General features: G+C 48.8%; 1 protein-coding gene and 1 long non-coding RNA gene across 7 annotated transcripts in view; one reads left to right on the top strand and one right to left on the bottom strand.

Annotated features, from left to right (window-relative positions):
• The window catches only part of ZHX2 (zinc fingers and homeoboxes 2), a 172600-nt gene that overhangs the window by 26161 nt on the left and 127927 nt on the right, over window positions 1–18512 (top strand). Inside the window, exon 1 of one of the 6 annotated variants that reach the window (XM_059902319.1) lies at window positions 6469–7330. The exons of the other annotated variants lie outside the window; for them this stretch is intronic. The gene's annotated coding sequence lies outside the window, so the exon portion shown is untranslated. Of the gene's footprint in view, window positions 1–6468; window positions 7331–18512 lie in introns of those variants that run through there. 6 annotated transcript variants of the gene reach the window in all.
• On the bottom strand, window positions 5897–7913 carry LOC132352038 (uncharacterized). The gene is made up of 2 exons (XR_009498567.1): window positions 7842–7913; window positions 5897–6682 (listed from the first exon to the last, which is right to left on the bottom strand). It is a non-coding gene; the product is annotated as an uncharacterized LOC132352038 (long non-coding RNA).

Here is an 18512-nt window from a genome sequence, read left to right as displayed (position 1 = left end):
TATCATTTCGCTGTGGTCAGGGATAACGTGAAGCTGGAAGCGATAGTGAACTTGTCGGGTGATAGAGACAGTATCCTAGAAGATCTCAGGGGACAAGAAGAAGGAGCCTAATCTAGCAACTTACAGAACAGCGTCACGTCCCATGGGAGCAGGGGGTGGAGCCCTGAGGCACCACAGATCCTGGGTGGGAAAGTGTCCAAGGACTGCAGGTCTAGGAGAGACCAGTGGTGGGAGGAGGGATATAGAGATATCTTTCCACAGCATTGATAGCAGAACGGTGTCTGGAATGGGCGAGCAGGTAACAGCCCCTCTCCCCTGGGTCACAAACCTCATTGCAGAATTGTGCCCAGTTTGCAGTGTTGTATGTAAAGTGGGACATCCACAAATGAATACGTCAGAGGAGAATGGCAAGAACTGTAGACAATCTGGAACCAGGGAATGTAAGGCTTCACTTGCTAAAATCCAGAATGTTTGGTGTTGGAGTTTTAGGGGTCAGTAAATGACACAACCCTGTTACCTAGCCAGGTTCAAGACCAATCGAGAGAGACAGAGTCAGACAGCTGTGATCAAAATATATATCCCCTCTGTTCCTTACAGAACCAGACTAGAGGGCATGACTTACCTAGGTCGCTGGCTAGAAGGTCTTTCTAACGCTCCCTGCCCTGCACCCCACACCATAAAGTGTCCATCAGTGAAACTGCGAGTCTGCAAAGATGCACACTCAGGCCATTGCTGCTGTCTGATCAGGGGGAGAGAGAACAGGCAGAGATGTTTACAGATTAACTTCACCAAGTCAAGAAATAGACCAGTGACAGTTACCTGCCAACAGGTGCTTTACTCCACTTCCAGGCTGGGAGGGAGGAAGGGGATGGAAACAGGTCCAGATGTCTAGGTAATTAAGGGAAAGAAGACAGGTGAGGAGTGAGAATGTCCCCTTCACATTTAGGAAGGCTGCCAGAAATAAGCCCCTTCTTAGTGTACAAAGTGCTCTCCATTCATTCACTCAGTGAATCCTCAAATATTTATTGATCACCTATTATGTACCAGGTGGTCTTCTCGGCTCTTGAGGAACCAAACAGAGATTCCTTACATTCGCAGTCTGGGGCGAGACCGAGAGTAAGCAATAATCGTAACAGGTAAGGAAATCATGTACTATGCTCGAAAGTGATAGTTGCTATGGAAAAAATAATAATTCAAGACTTGAAGGAAGTAGGGGAGTGAGCCATAGGGCTATGTGGGGAAAGAGCACCCTAGGCAGAGGGACAAAGCAGGGGCAAAGACCCTAAGGCAGTAGTGCTGAGGGACGAAAGCAAAACAAGGAGACCAATGTGTGCAGCAGAATGGGTGAGAGGGAGAGAGATGGCCCATGAGTGACAGGAGCCAGATGGCCTAGAGCCTGTGGGCCATGGTCAGGCCCTCACCCATTTTAGTATGTGATGCTTTATTTGGGTCGCACGTCATAGCACATGTATGATAGTTCTTCCTATTATCCCTTTTTACAGAAGAAAAACTGAGAGTCGTAGCCGAAAGCCCTCTTTATTTTACAACTGAGAAAATTCACACTCAAGAGAGGGGGAGTGACTGGCCCAAGGCCACAGAGTGGGAAAATGACATTTACTAGGACTTGGGTCCCCTGATTCTCAGCCTGGAACTCCTTCTCCCACATCTCTGCCCCAGAAAGGAATTCCTTTGAAGGAGGTGGCTCTGGGCCTCTCTTGACGATTCAGTTCTAGATCATGGAGCTCTTAGATTTTCTATGGGGACTACAGAATTCCCTTCTTTCTTTTAATTGAAGTATAGTTGATTTACAATATTATATTATATTTCAGATGTATAACATAGTGATTCAATATTTTGACTGAATCAGAATCTGAGTACAATTTAGACTGTACTCAGAATTTCCTTCTTAGTAAGGGGTTTGAGGTGGAACTCTGAAGATGGCTAACTTAAACACGCATGTTAATAAATGCTGAATGAGGGAAAGAGGGTCACTGACTGTAATATAACCATTGACAGGTACTGATTGCTTCCTGGGTACCTGGCCTGTTATAATCTGTTGACAGGTGTTCGTTTCTTTATTCCTTACCACCACCCTCAGGGCTAGGTACTGTCATTATCTTCATTTTATAGGTGAGGAAATTGAAGCGCAGAAAGATGAGATAACTTGCCCAAGGTCCCACCGTGAGTGAAGAGTTGAGTTGAACTCAGAGCTCAGGCGGCCTGACTTCAGAGTCTGCGCTCTTAACCCCGCTGCTCACACAGATCAGCCAGACCCAAAGGAGGTTCCACCAGCCGCAGAACTGGGGTCACCAAAAGCATATGGCAATTTCCTGTGAGCAGGTTGGGGAGAAGGTGAGAGCTGCCTTGCATTTCCCCACGTTCTTACCTGGAAGACACTCCTTTCTTGAAGCTTCCCATCAGACACAGGGACTTTCAGAGCTTAATTAGCAAGATGACTTTCAAACACCTCCCCATGAAAGGAGTCCCAAGTAGATCATGGCTCCCATCCTTCGATGACGTGAAGCATGACTGTTTCTATGTAGAGTTATTTGAGGAGAGAAAGAAACCATCCCCACGGATTGCAAATGGAACGCAGTATGTGCTGATCTGTTAATTGTGATGGTTATGACTAGCACTTATCCAACAGGCTGTCACACACGGTCATTATATCATTCAGCCTCACGAGGGTTGTAGGCTGTCACCATTTTATAGCTAAGGAAGCCGAGATGAATTGGGGAAGGTGAAATGATTCGCTTCGTCACAGTACTGATAAGGCAGGTGGAAAGAGACTTGTACCCAAGTCCGGAGATGACTTTTGATCTATGACTCAATGCTGGCTGAACAGCCGCACTCAAAACGCAGCCCTTAAGACTATGGGAGCCCTTCACGGGAGGGAGCCCTGCATCCTTTCTTCCTGAAAACAAGCATAAAGAGCCATGGCAAATTCCTGGGGGCATCACCTTAGACTCGAAAGATATTAGAAAAACCAGTTTCTAGGATTGAGTCTCCACTAAAAAGATTGTTTTCATTCTCTGGGATCTGGCTGGCTGTGCCGGTTTTACTAACTTCGGTTGCCGAGAGATTGACACCATGAGCCACATTTAGGAGTTTGTGTTGATATAACTGTTGTGGAAAAGCACATATTGGTCCCCACCATCTATATGCCTGCGACTAATTTTTTTTTCTCTCTGCCATTTCGGGCAACTTTTGTTTACAGCCTACTTGGCCTAATTGACACATTGGCTCAGGCCTCCAAGACTGCCAACTTGGAGCCTTGGATCAGTGAAATCAGTCATGACAGATGTGATTATTTACAAGAAAATAAAAGTCACTATAATTAGACCTTCGAAGGAGTACATTTAGGTAGAGAATGAGAAAGCTCAAGTGTAACCTTAGCACGTTGTGTTTGGATGTCAGCCCTGAGCAGGTCCTTCTCTGCTCCGTGAAAGGAGGTACTGCAGTGGCTGACACCCTCCTCAGACACGGCCACTTATCAATGCTCAGGGCATAGCTCTCGAGAGATGGAGAGGTGGACTGGTAGAACAAGCATTAGATTTGGCACCAGAAGTGGTTTCAGTTCTCAACCCAGCCAGTTGTCCTCAGTATTGATTTCTTTTTCTCAGTTGTGAAATGGGGATAAGAAAGAAGCCCCATCTCGTGACAGGTTGTGAAAATTAAAAGTGATCAAGTAAGACAGGTGTCTGGCATTGTGCTTGGCATGAGGCAGCAGGCAGAAAGCACTGAGTGGTAGATGTTCTTACCCCTCTGGAGCATAGCACTTGACCTCCTTGAGCCTCGCTTTTCTTCATTGGAAAATATAGATGAAACCGTCTCATACAATGGATGTGAGCACTGGAGGAAATGAGGGGTGTGAAAGGGGTTTCATAACCATCTGTGGCCGTTCATGTGTCCGTCTTCCTATTATTATTTTTTAAATACCCATAGTATTTATCATTTATTGTGTGCATCAGGGGCCAGGCTCTGTAGTAAGAAGGATCGATTTCTTCATTAGGTACAATAAGCACAGTGCCTGGGGCCCACAATACTTTTAGGGCCACAGAAAATGTTTCATTTTAATTTCTCTTAAAATTAGAAGAAAAAATGAATATAGTAATAATGAATATAAAATCAAATTTTAAAATCCTAAACAGTAATAAACATAACGATTAATCCAACCTGAAATATATTTGTCTTTATACCAACATAATATTAATACCTAATTTTTTACAGGTTTTGTTTTGAGTTTTTTTTAATGCAGGAAGGGACCCACAAATGCAAAAGTGCCTAGGGCTCCCAAATTTACGATGCAGCCTTTGCTGTGGAAACTTTACAAATGCTAGCCTGGTCATTCTCTGGAAGGTTTTTTTTTTTTTTAATTCTCATATTACAGTGAGGAAATCTAAGCTTAAGGAGGTTAAGAAACTCATCCAAAGTCACATGGCAAGTAAAAGCCTATATTATATTAGTCAGGTTGAACTAACAGCTGTAACAACCCCCAAATTTTAATAGCTTAACAGCTTAGGAGTCTATTTCCTGCTCACACCACAGTTCGGTGTTTATGTCTGGCAGGCAGTGTTCCACACAGTGATTCAGGGACCCAGGCTCCTTCCCTCTTGTGGCTGTCTCCCTCTAGTCCTGGGGGCTCTCTCCATTCAGTTGGGAGATGGAGAAAAGAGAACCACAAGTGGGAGAGTTTTAGGGGCCAGGCCTGGAGTTGGCCCGCATCACCTCCACTCAAATTCCATTGGTTGGAAAGCTGTCACATGACCACCTGTCACTGCAAGGGATGCTGGGAGATGTAGTCTAGCTGCTGCCTGGGAGGAAAAGGAGAGCATGTATACTGGGGAGCACTCTCAACCCCTGACACAGTGACAGTGTTGGATGCCAGCCCAGGTCTCTTGTACACAAAGTCCATGCTCTTTCCACTCAGCTGGTTCTTGTCACTTTTAACTTCCACAAAGCCTCTTTATGGGCTCTTTTCTCCAGCCAGACTTGCCTACTCACTGTTCCCAGCACCAGACCTTTGCCTGCTCAGTCCCGGTTGCTGCGGTAATGCTAGGAAGAGAGATGCTCCGAAAAGAAGCTCCTCCCTGCCGTGGATTCGCTTTCAGGTTACCCTGAGAAGGCTGCTGTCTGTATCTCCCAATCCCGGGCTCACTGGCTGCTTCTGGGCACATGCAGAAGTGATCACCTCCTCAGTGTGAGGAAAGGGAGCTGAGCAGAGGGCTTCAGCGGCAGGAGGAAAGAGGTTTGAGCTGGAGTCTTGGCTGGACCATGAGCCTTGGGCAAGGCATCAGCAGGAAGCGGGTGGCACCCAGTGATCATGCAGCACTAAAGTGCCGCAATCCTGGTATTAATGGTCATTTGCCAAAAGTGACTCGCGTGGGCTGTCCCTAACCCATCAGTGTGTGTTGCCTTTGAACTCACAGGATGCTAAGGGACAAAGCTGCTGGAGCCAGCTGGAGGCTAGATGCCCTGTGGGCACTGCCTGTAACTGTTGGGCAAGCCCAGTGACCCTGGCAGTGTTCCAGTAGTGCCAGTGTTGGTGGGCACTCAGCTCCTTTAGGAGGGATTTATTCCTGAGTTGGAATAAATCCCTCCTCCAGGAAGACCTCTGTGATCCCCACCTCTTCAGAACTCAAGGGCACTTGTTGCCGTTCCACCTATATATAGACCCTGCATTGCTTTGTGACCTCACTTATAGTCACCCTCTCTTTCTCTGCTGTCGGCCTCAGAGGCAAGGAAACCGAGACCGTGGCCAGAGCCAAGTCGTCAGGGACACTCCTGAGCACTTTGTAGGCATCACAGACTCAACAGCATTTAGTCAGTTCTAACATTTCATCCAGATTCACACCCAGGACTAGTTTATTGTAAGAAGAGGAGTGGTACCCAGGCAGCATCCTTCTTTCTTTTTATTTGAGGGGAAAAGCACACTTTTTATTTACGTGATGGGAAAAGTACACTAAGGGGGAAAAAAGATTTTGCCTGTAGTCATCTGAAACATTCATGGTCATCCCCCTCATCTCTGTAAGGTGAATACAGTCGCAGTGGATACCTGTGTCTGTGTCCAAAACAATACAGCTTCAATCAGATCTGGTCATGTGCCCTGGCTGCCATCACCAGCCGATAGACACTGGACCCGTTCCCTCATTTCTCTCTGCCTGTTTCCTTATCTGTCAAGCCGAGAGCCGACTGTGGCTAGCTCGTGGGGTGGCTGTGAGTTTAAAATGAGAGCATATCAAGACGACACTTGGCACGCAGCTCTCCTCCCAGCCCCCGTCAGTCTCTAGCGCAGGCGCAAAACCTTGCTTCAAAATGTGTCTCGCAAGAAGACTTGGCATCCAGGACGCACCCTGGGAAGAATTTGTTTTTGTTTTAATGCCGAGGACGTTTGCATGAAAACAGGATCTTCGTTGCTTAGGAATTGATCAACTCCTGCTGCTGCTTTTCCTCTGCTGAAGTGCCAGTCCCATATTTGTCACAGGCGAACGAGGAACGGTAGGGATGCCTGGGACCTCCACAGATACAGGATCACGGCCCCTCGGGGCTGGTTTCGGAGGCCACGGAGTCAAAAGAGAATCAGGAATCCATCCCAGGCTGTAAAGAGCTGGCAAGTAAAGGGTGCCTCAGCAGAAGGACGGCCACATGAGTGAAGATTTTCTGCAGGTCTACTTTGTTCTGGCTGCTCAAGGAAGAAGAGAAGACAAGGAGTTTAAGGCATGGCCTCCACCTGCAAGGATAAAAATGTAACAAAGGAGGCGGCAGGCAAGAGTGATAGGACCCAGTACCTACAGCGGAGAGACTGGGGGTCAGGAGCTGGATAGACTCGGGGTAGACACACGGCTTAACCTCTCTGCTCCCCAGTTTCCTCACGGACAAAGTAACACCCTTATGAGGATTAAATGAGATGCTACGTGTTAAATGCCTGGCATTGAGTAAGCACTCAGTAAAGCCAAACTGTTATTATTAATATTAATAATAACCATTCATCATAATACCAGACGCTCTCCATCCTAAGGAAGAGACAGCCAGATGACCACAGAAGGCTATTTAGAGGAAGGACCTGAACTTGATTTGTCACAGCTGTGTCCACCACAGACAGTTCTGGAGGAGGTTTGGAGATGCTTTCCAAGACGTCGAAGTAAAATTGCTTACAGGAACTTGGAGGAGGGTTTCCGGGACTCCTGCTCCGTAGGCACCCCACCCCGACCCGTTTGTGGCCCCAGCCTGGTCCCACGGACATCGGCACAGAAAGGACAGAGAAGAGCCCAGAGTGACAACTCAACCGGTCAGGCCCTTCCTGTTTGCCTCCACGCTTGGCTTCCAGAAGGTAGTTGGGTGTTTGTGTCCAAATGCCCAGGAGAAACCAGACGCCTTTCTCTTTCTGTGTCCTTAATATATGCTAATCAAAGCCGAGAGCCTGCAGAAAAGATCTGCTTGGCAAAGCCCCGCTCCCTTGCCTTGGCCTGCGCACCCTCCCCAGCCTTCCCCTCCCATCTGCCTATCCAGGGGCGTCCATAAATCCAGCTTTCGGAGCCCTTGGGGGCTGGCAAGGCCGCCACGGACCTCAGTCACATCACATCGCAGTGGAAACAATTGAAAACCACTTGGCAAAACTATGGGGTGATCTAATGTTTTATAGCAAGAATACGTTTCTTCCTCCCCATTCTTATTCAGGCCTTGGGGGGAAAGTCGGCTGCCCTCCAAGCTCGGTCAGGCTGGTACCCCGGGGTTCCTGACTCTTTCCTCCCCTGTCTCAGATCACCCCGCAGCGGGGTGGCCAGGCTGCCAGGCTGGCTTTGGCCGCCTCACAGGCCCTGGAGACGCAGATCCGGCCTTACCTTCCTGAGTCGCCTGCCTGCCTTGGTCCCCTCAGAGGTGAGGCTGTGGCCACAGGGGCCTGTGGGGAGGCCCATATATGGAGCCTGGAGAATGTGGGCTCTGGCAGGTGGCCTGGAAAAAAATGGCCGTGTTCTGAGGGTGAACTCCGCTGGATTATAAATAGCACTGTCTCCCTCCCCTTCCAACTCGCTGTGTCTGTCACTGCAGGGCTGACAGTTTAAATTCAAGAGGACCGAGCAGGACAGGGGGGCGGGGAGTGGGGAGGAAGGGGAGATGCCAGATCGCGCAGGAGGTTCAGCTGCTGTCTTGGGATTGATAAAGAGAATCACCACCAGCCAGACGATGGGGCTGAGAGTGGGACACATTTGGGAGTAGCAGAATGACTACTGATTTAATGCATTTTCATAAGCCAAGTGAGCATTGGGGGAAAACAAAGAGAAGTCCTACCTCCAGGAGATGGTTTTAGAGAAGCTTTAGAGCCTCTAAAAAATAATAATGAAAATCAGCTGCCTCAAAATAGAAAAGCTTTCTCTCTGGTTCTGAAAGGTCAGCCGTCCTGGCCTCCAAATCAAAACCTACGGCCAGGTGCCCACAAAGGCCCATCCCTTGAGCCTTCTCCCAGAGGATTTCTCAGTGGGTTTTTGTGTCTCTCGGACACGGAGGAAGCAAGGGCGCTCGCTCCTTCTCTACAGACCTCAGCACGTTTTGCTCAGCACAGGGAGGCTGATGAATTTAGAAGGCATTAGGAAATAAAGAAGTAAAGGAGTGTGCGGCCCGGGCTGTAGAAAGCCACCCAGTCGCTCACACCTGGGGAATAGTGACGGCGGGGAGGTGTTTGGCGGGCCGGTTCTGCAGGGTCCTTGTCTGTGTCTCTGGCTCTGCAGGGTGCTCCTGGGGACCAGCGGCCAGGTCTCCCCCCCGTCCATGGTAGGAACTCCGTGGTAGGAACTGCAGGAGCTCTGCTGGGCGCCGTGATGGGACACACGTGCCCGGGAGGGTGTTGGGGGCTGGCAACCCCTGCATGGGTGTTGGTGATTCCTCTGTAAACAGGCAGAGCTGACCGCAGTCACTTGTGTCCTTCATTTCAGCGCTTGTGGCTTTTGCGTCCACAGCAGTGATTTGGAAATGGGTTAAGTGATGGGTTTCTCCTCTCCTACCTTTGTAATTCTCACTTCCTGTGCTCTATGGAGTGATGTTCGAAGTTAAGCATGTAAGAAACAAAAACAAGAAACTAAAGAGGAGCAGGGAAGCTTCTGTGTCTTTTGGATGCTCCTCAAAAGAAGGTCTCCAGACCCCACAGAAGGCAGGCACTGGGCAGAGGTGAGGTGCGCGTGGGTGGACATCGGAACTTGACTCCGGGTTGGATTTGGAAGGAGCATCTAAGGGAGCGGCGGTTTTTAAGCTGCGCTTTAGGAGGGCTGTTGGGGGAGGTGCCTCAGAGGCCAAAACAAAAAGGGCCTCCCAGACCCTCGCTCCTATTTCAAGCAAAGTGGCTCCACGTTTACCTGTTTTAGGTATCAGATTGCATTTTTTTTTTTAAACTTTGGGTTTGTTTATTTATTTATTTATTTATTTATGGCTGTGTTGGGTCTTCGTTTCTGTGCGAGGGCTTTCTCTAGTTGTGGCAAGCGGGGGCCACTCTTCATTGCGGTGCACGGGCCTCTCACTATCGCGGCCTCTCTTGTTGCGGAGCACAGGCTCCAGACGCGCAGGCTCAGTAATTGTGGCTCACGGGCCTAGTTGCTCCGCGGCATATGGGATCATCCCAGACCAGGGCTCGAACCCGTGTCCCCTGCATTGGCAGGCAGATTCTCAACCGCTGCACCACCAGGGAAGCCCTGCATTTTTTTTTTTAAAGGATTTCATGCCTTAAAAAGTTTGCAAACCAGCATGGCAACTCGCTCTGTCATTTTAATGCTGGGTAAATGGAAGACAGAGAAGGGGATTTTCCCAAGGTCATGGCCCAAGGCCAAGACCTCTGACTGGGTACATGCTGTGCTCAGGGCTCTTCTTTTGGGAAGGGAAATCCCAGGGTGCTGGGACTGGGAGGGACCACAGAGAGCATCTTATCAACCCCCTTCCTTCAGTAACTGAGGCCCCGGGAGATGATGGGATTTGTTCAAGGCACAGTCAGTGCCAGACCTGCGGCCTGAAGCCGTCTCAGGTGCTCATAATAGAGGCAGGATGTGCCGTAAGAACCCAAAATGGTGGGTCTGATCCAATCTATACAGCTTCCCAGAGGAAGTGACACCGAGCTGAGATGAAAAGATGATGAGTAGAAAGGTGACGAGGGCCAAGGAGAGCATCCCAGCAGCGGAACCACACGTGTGCTCGGTCCTATGGCCCGCTTACTGCTCCCGGGAAGCAGGGGCTCGAAAAAGACGTCAGCTCTCGTGCGAAGGCTGCTCCCACATGTCTCTGCGTTGACCTCTTGCCGAGGGAATGTGGAAAATGAGTGGCGTCACCACCTGCCAGGTCAGGCCGCGTTCTGTGGCCTCTCAGAGAGGCCCCCTGGCAGCCCTGGAGCCCAGCTTATCAGGAACAGAGCCCGGGAGGGATGGCCCCTGCAGGGAGGCTTCCTGCCGTCCGATTTGAATACATGATGTGCCTCAACTTATCTGAGCTGTGAGAAAGTCCAGACGGCCTGCTCCAGACAGGAAAGGACATCGCAGGGACGGCGGCGTTCGTTCTCAGGGCAACTCCCTGGGACTCCTTGCAGAGAATGTTAGTCTCTCTCTCTGGGCGTCTCCTTCCCATGAGGATAGGATGTGCCCTGGTTGGGCCTCCGGTTCTTGTTTCTGGTCCTGGGGTGTAGAATGTATTCCTTTACCAAGACTGAAGGAGGACTTGGGTAAAGATCCCCGGAAATGGGAACATTGATCATTGTCACCCAGATACACTTTAAAAACAAATACAAGTTATCTATTATATATACTCCAATTAAAAAACCCAAAAAATACGTGTTCTTTACGACGCAACATCCCAGGAAAAGGATTCCTGTTCCTCTCTTCCATTTTCTGGCACATGCGAAAAATAGCACCTGCTCATGCCTGCAGAGGCCATCTCATCTAATCTTGGGCTCTCAGCTACTCTCCAGCAGCACCAAGCGGGAATCTGGGGCCGCCCAGGAGAGAGTGCAGGGATTTCTAAATCCACAAGTCCATCGGAGACCTCCCAGTCACTCCCGTTTTCTGATATGCCTTCGGAGGAGGGACTTCTACGTGAGATGTCTTCCTTTGCTTTCATGAGATCCACAGCCTCCATCCTGACGTGCCCACCGAGAGTCCTGCGAGCATGTGCAGATGCCAGCTTGACGCTTCAGGCTTTCTCAAGGCCTGTCCGAGGAGCAGGAGTCCTGCAAGACGCTCCATGACAAAGGGTTCCGTTGTCGTGTTAGTCTGGGAAATGCTGCACACTGATTCCTCCTGTGTGTTAGGACTCCGCTCAGATAGCACCAGCTCCGAGAGGTCTTCCCAGACCTCCACCCCCTTACCTGCTCCGTTCCTCAGAGTCCTTTTACATCCTCATTTTACACTTGTTTGTTTACCTCTGTGTAGACCGTCTCCCCCGCACTAACGATGCTCCCCCCGTTCTTGCTTGGCTGTTTTGTTCAGGACTGTATCCCTCGTGCCCAGAACACTGCCTGGTTCAATAAGAGAATGTGTCAAATGAACACATGGACCAATCAATATGTTCAAACGCTCAGGACTCCTTCATATATAATTCTGTTTAACTCTGTTTAGCTCAGTATTTTTTCATCCTTCTTTCCCCTTTTCTTCAAATGCCCAGCTCATCTCACGTCACGTAGGACCAAGTCACATTTGACCCTGGGAGGCCAGCCCTGACCACCCTGGCGAGAGTGGCAGGCCTCCTCGTCCCACTCTGTCTCGTCACCAGGTTTCATTTCCTCCGTGGTCTGATGACCAGTGGAAATGGGCTTCTTCACTAGTTCGCTCACTCCTCTGCTCTGAATTCTACGAGGGCAGGGACCTTGTCTGTCCTGGTTCACCACTGACTCCCCCATGCCTAGAACAGTGCCTGGGAAGTGCTCGGTAATGATTTGCTGCGTGAATAGCCCTCTTTTCTGACTTACCCTCATCCACAGCCCATAGAACTTAAATTCCACCAAACACACTCTGGGACATGCTGTTTTCTGTCAACGCTCACCACCAGTTGCCAGCCATCTGGTACAGTGGATGCTCCCTTCATCCATCAAGACACCAAGTGTCAGAAAGGGAAGGGATGAGAGAGGCCATCTACCCAGTGCCCCTGTCTTTTGGAGGGAGAAATAGAGGCTCCCAGAGGGCAGTTGGTACCAATTCAGGACTGGTCCACAAAGACTCCTGTCTCTTACTTGGGTTATACTCCTGCCTTAGTTTTCTAGGGCTACGGTGACAAACTACCACAAACTTGGTGGCTTAAAGCAACACACGTGTTATCTGACAGTTCTGGAGGTGAGAAGTCTGAAATGGGTCTCACTGGGCTAAAAGCAGGGCGTTGGCAGGACTGTCTTCTGGAGGCTCTGAGGGAGAATTCATTTCCTTGTCTTTTCCAGACTCTAGAGCTGGCTGTATTCCTTGGCTCACAGCCCCTTCCTCCATCTTCCAAGCCAGCAGTGCCAATTGAGTCTTTCTCGAGCTGGATCGCTCTGACTTTGACCCTCCTGCCTCCCTCTTTCACTTCTAAGGACCTTTGTGATTACACTGGGCCCATCCGGATAGGCCAGGATAATCTCCCCATGGCAACAACCTTAATCACATCTGCAAAGACCCTTTGGCATGTAAGGTGACATATTCACAGGTACTGGGGGTTAGGGCGTGGCATATTTGGAGGGGGCGTTGTTCCGTGTGCCACACCTCCCAACGCATAATCTGCCTGTTGGTCCACCCTCAGGCAAATGCATGTTCTCCCTGCACGTGCCCCAGCACTTTCTGCATCTCTCAGTTACAGTACTTGTCACATCACTTTATAGCTCATTCAGTGTCTGGCTGGCTGGCTAGGCCATGACGGCCTCATGGGCAGGGCCTGGCCATCTCTGTGCCCAGATGTTGGCACATTCCTGGCACTTAGAAAGCACACGGGGAGTGCGGGTTGCCTTGGCTGAGACCGAAGTGGTCCACATTCATTTTACTGCACTCTCCCCATCCCCATTTCCATTCAGCGACTGAAGGGGCCTCCCCCAGGTTCTGGTGTTCAGGTTCTGCCCTGGGATCAGTTCTCACCGAGATTGAGAGAGACTCGGGCCACATCCACATTTTTTAGACTCCTGGCATGTTAAAATATGGAAAAAAATATTAAAACTGATTATAGAAATTGAAGATCTGTAAAATAATTAAACCAGCAAGTTAACTCTTTTGACATCCAAAATACAATGCTATAGAATCGTCTTGTAAGCTTACTGCAGGTTCATATTTAAAATACATTAATTCAGGGTATTCTACATGTGTTGTAGGCCCAAATTCAGACAGCCACATATGTGTCTTGCAGGGACTGTCAAAAGTTTAAGTGTATGCCCGTTCATGAAGGAGAGGCCTGGCCCAAGAAGCCTTCCTACTCACGTCCCCAGGCCTCTGGCCCTTGCAAGAGCCCATGCTTGGAATAAAGGCTGAAGGAAAAGCCTTTGGGATGCAATTTAATACTCAGGATCAGACCTTGGGCAAGTTCACATCCCTCATCCAAACTACTTGTACTCAGCTGGCCTGGAGCCCATGACGTCTAAATTCCCTTTTCACCAACATCTTATTACCTGGAGGGATCTAGGACGGATTCTGGTGACTGGTTTCAGGTTCTAATGCAGCCATGATGACAGTTTTGCTTCTGGCCTGAGCCAGTAAGTGATTGGGTCACTGACCTTCCTTTCCCAGACATCCTAGCAGGTGTCTTCTGCTCTCCCCAGCCTTGCTGGCCTTACAGAATCCTACAGCATTGGAACATTGGCACCTCAGAGAGATCTGGTCCTCTCTCCCCATCTGCGGTCAGAGGGTAAACCACCTTCCCCATGCATCTAAGTTGGGATTGAACCCCGGGTCTCCCAATTGCTTGCCCCCTGATATTTCTGCTACACCATATCAGGCTGGAAGGGCTAGGGTGGTTTCTTACTCTGCAGGGAGTACAGATTGAAAAGCACAGAAAACCCTGATTTTGAAGTAGCTTTGATGGCTTTTAGAAAGAAAACAGGACCAAAAAAAATCATAAACAGTTGGAAATAATTTGTATGTTTATGTGTTATATGCTTTTCTATTTCTTTTTTTTTAATATCTTTATTGGAGTATAATTGCTTTACAATGGTGTGTTAGTTTCTGCTGTATAACAGTGAATCAGCTATACATATACATACATCCCCATATCTCCTCCCTCTTGCGTCTCCCTCCCACCCTCCCTATCCCACCCCTCTAGGTGGACACAAAGCACCGAGCTGATCTCCCTGTGCTATGCGACTGCTTCCTACTAGCTAGCTATTTTACATTTGGTAGTGTATATATGTCCATGCCACTCTCTCACTTCGTCCTAGCTTACCCTTCCCCCTAGCTTACCCTTCCCCCTCCTCGTGTCCTCAAGTCCATTCTCTATGTCTGCGTCTTTATTCCTGTCCTGCCCCTAGGTTCTTCAGAACCATTTTTCTTTTTTTTTTAGATTCCATATATATGTGTTAGCATACGGTATTTGTTTTTCTCTTTCTGACTTACTTCACTCTGTATGACAGTCTCTAGGTCCATCCACCTCACTACAAATAACTCAACTTCGTTTCTTTTTATGGCTGAGTAATATTCCGTTGTATATATGTGCCACATCTTCTTTATCCATTCATCTGTCAATGTACACTTAGGTTGCTTCCATGTCCTGGCTATTGTAAATAGAGCTGCAGTGAACATTGTGGTACATGCCTCTTTTTGAATTATGGTTTTTCTCAGGGTATATGCCCAGTAGTGGGATTGCTGGGTCGTATGGTAGTTCTGTTTTTAGTTTTTTGAGGAACCTCCATACTGTTCTCCATAGTGGCTGGAGAGGGTGTGGAGAAAAGGGAATCCTCTTGCACTGTTGGTGGGAATGCTTTTCTATTTCTGTCCTATTTTACAATAAAAACACATTTTAAAAGTCACAAAAACTAAACTAAATAAATGGGGTTCCAGGTCCTCAAGTCAGCTGGGAACTCTTTACTCCTTTCCTGAGCTCTTTCAGGCCTGTTCTTATTCTATCCACTTCATAAAGCCTCCTCCAGCCCCCTACCCACCATGGCCCCTGCACGCCTGCATCTATGGCTTGGGCTGGTCCATCCATTCATTCATTTGTTCCTCTGTCCATAGAGTAGTTATGACGGTCCTTGTTTATTTAATGCACCATGTACCCCTAGGTTGCCCTTGATGACACACAGTATGACATAGTAAAAACAGCACAGACCCAGGTGTCCAGCAGAGACCTGTACTTCTCTCTGTCTTAACCTCTCTGGGCCTCAGATTGCTCATTTGCAAGTAAGGGGCGTGTCCTGAGTCAGGCTTGCACACCCAAATGCATACAGAGGTCAGGCAGGTGAAGAGAATGAGGGAGGCTAGCTAGGGGTAAGTCACAGGAGTGGCGGTGACTTTGGCAAATTAGAGCATCCCTGCCCAGTCTAAAGGGGACACTTGCCACTCAACTCCCACTGACTGTTCCCATGCAGGGACATGGAGTCAGTGAGGCCAGGGAGCCCCTTATTAATTTTTTTAAGAAAAGTTGGAAATCTTGATTTTTATGAGATATTCCCAAAATGTTTAAAGCAGTGTATAAAGTCAAAGAAAACATATCTAAGGGCCAAATCCAGTCCCAGCCACCTGTTTGCAAGGCCTGGGCCAGAGCCTCGGTAGATTGCATTCCGGCTTTCCCACTCGGACAGGTGGGGTTGCTGCCACGCCTGCCTCGCTTCCTTCGGGCCTGGATGTGTGTTTTTCCCTCTGCGGTCCAGGCATTTATTGGCCCTGGAAGATAGCGGAGGCTCAATTAAAGATAGCTATAAAGGGCTAGATCCCCGTGTTGTACTCCTGTGTGCTGCCCCCGTCCCCCCAAGACCAGCACAGCGCTGGGTATACAGAGTAGGACCAGTAACGTGTACTTACTAAATAAGCAGCAACAGCAACTTTGAATGATATTATGGAATCAGTTATGAAGTAGGTACAAAGAAGCCCATGGATTTTGGCAAAATGGGTGTAATATTTGGTAAAGAGGCTGATCCACCTGAAACCTGTAAGAGAGACCCCTGGTCTGTAATTTATCCTCCTCCCTTGTATAGGTTAGAGAAATGGAGTCTTGCTGGTTTATATCATTTTTTCAAAGGCTGCAGCAGCCCCTCCAGGCCTAAATTAATTTATTCCTTCAAGCCATAAATTTCTGTCTCACCCTTTCTTTATTCCCTCCTTCATTGTCCCCTGTTCACCGGGAGGAGCTAGCAGACAACTCAAGGACATGTCTTACTTACCAGGGGCAGGACTTGGGCTTTGGGCAGAAAAGAAGCCCATTATGCCCCAAATCTGTGCCTGTGAGGGTGATCGCACCTTTTTGCAGCTGAAGGGAACACAAAGAAACACTTGAGCCCAGTGGCATCGGCGGGAAAATGGGCCATTCTTCTCGCTGCTCCCCATTCCCACCAGCCCTCCGCTTAACCTCCAAGCAAGAGAGGCCCCAGTCTCTAGCAGGTTTCTCTGCTGGACACTCCAACAACGTATTAGCATATTTTGCATTTAAAAAGGACTTGGAAAATGAATTAAATGATTGGCATGGTGTTTCAAAAGGTTCTTCCAAACTACTAGTAATTGTGTGGTTTTAAAATACACCATTCCTGCCTGAAATACCCCAGGCCTGGCAGCCAGTTTAATCAGGAGACATTGTACCAGGCAGGGGCATATTTTAAGGCTCGTGATACCCAGTGATTGCCTGAACAGTACCTGGAGACTTGCTAAAGAGAACCTTGTCCTAGTTTTTCAGCAGAGCTGGCAGTTCATTTTCCTCCCTTACAGAGCTGAGATTTACACCAATTTAAAACCTCTTTTTTATGAAAGGGGCTGGATCAGCCCTGTAACCATCTACTGAGGCACCAGGCAGTGTAGACAGTATCCCAACTCTGACGATGAGCTAAGTGAGGTGGAGCTGGGTGCTAGGTTGTTCACTTATGGCACTGTTGTGGCCAGGGGGGCTCAGGGCAGGGGGCGGGGGGAGCACGAGTGTGATGGAAGCTTCCAGAACATGCTTGGGAAAATGCTATTCTGGTCCAATCTCCTCATTTTTCAGGTGAAAGAGATGGAACCCAGAAAGACTATTACTTGCCCAGGGTCACAAGCCCTTTTCACTCTTTCATGACAGTAGATTTCAGATCTCCTGACTCTTAATCCAGATTTGTTATTTTTTTCAAGTCCAGAGAAAAGAAAACTACTCAGGAGATCAGGGTGTGGGGTTGAGTAGGATTCCTAGGGAGAGATTAGGAAGTCTGAGATGGAGGAATTTAGGAATGACAAGCTATGGGAGAACCTCCGGCTTTTTAGAAAAACTGAAGGTTGTTATTCATTATTATAATTAATGATGATAATGATAAAGGTAATAATTGCTAACATTTGTGTGCTTTCTTGGAGCCAAGCACTGTGCCCGGTGCTGTACCTGTATTATCTCCTTTAATCCTCACACACCTCTGGGAAGCAGGTCAGTACTAACATAACCCTGTTTTACCGATGAGAAAACTGAGGCCCAGGGTGACCCAGATCAGACTTCAGAATCAGAATCTTTAGGGCAAAAACAGGAGAGAATCCATAAGCAAGTGATCAGGAAATGGTGGGATCGGGCCAACAGGCCCCTGGAAAGTATTAAGAACAGAGACAAGATGAGGGAGAAAAGAGCTGGAACAGAGGAGAGCACTGGGGGGGCAGCTAGAAGGTTCCGGTCAAGAGCGCAGAGTGAGGTGCAGTGTGCGCGGAACAAAGGGACCTCTGTGAAGTGGACGCTGATGTCTGTGGGGGGGGGCAGCTGTGACCTCAGGGCAGAAACACAGACCTGGGCTCAGGAGGAATGAAGCAAAAATTCCTGTAGAGTGTGTGTGCGTGCGTGCGTGAGTGTGTGTGTGTGTGTGTCTTCCTCCTACACACATCCCTCAGAAGCGACTGCCGTAAGGGAGAGTGTGTCCTCAAACCAGCTCAGCCTGGGTCGTTGCGTGGAAAAAGAATGAGAGGTTTGATCGAAAGAGAAACCAAAACCTGGGAAGACAGGGAAAGCCATGACTGATGTGTTGCCCCAGTGTCTGACCGCGGAACCTCACGAGACGCCCTCCCACAAGACACCTGTTTGACGGAGAGCCGCCCGTGCTGTCGTGAGATGACTGTGCGGGGAGTGGATGGGAGCGGAGGCACGGAGGCAGCCCCAGTGCACGTGGGCCGAGGTGGATTATGGGATAGGGTGGGGGCGGGGCGGTGCTGCCCCGAAGGGCTGCATGGTCTATTTCATCTGATATTTTTCCCACCCCTTCCTGAGGATGATGGATCGTATATGTGAATGGGCTCCTGGATGACTAGTTCCAGGGTGTTCTCATTGGGAACATAAAGTACAGTGGGTTTGGGGTCTACCAGGGTCTTGTGGGCTGGCTTCTATTTCACACACAGTATCCAGGAGATGGCAGATACGAATTCATTGATCCCACAAATTGAGGGTATTGATCT

This window comes from Balaenoptera ricei, chromosome 17 (genome assembly GCF_028023285.1).
Source record: "Balaenoptera ricei isolate mBalRic1 chromosome 17, mBalRic1.hap2, whole genome shotgun sequence".
In the NCBI taxonomy this organism is placed as follows: Eukaryota; Metazoa; Chordata; class Mammalia; order Artiodactyla; family Balaenopteridae; genus Balaenoptera; species Balaenoptera ricei.
This window is presented reverse-complemented; position numbering and strand designations above follow the sequence as displayed.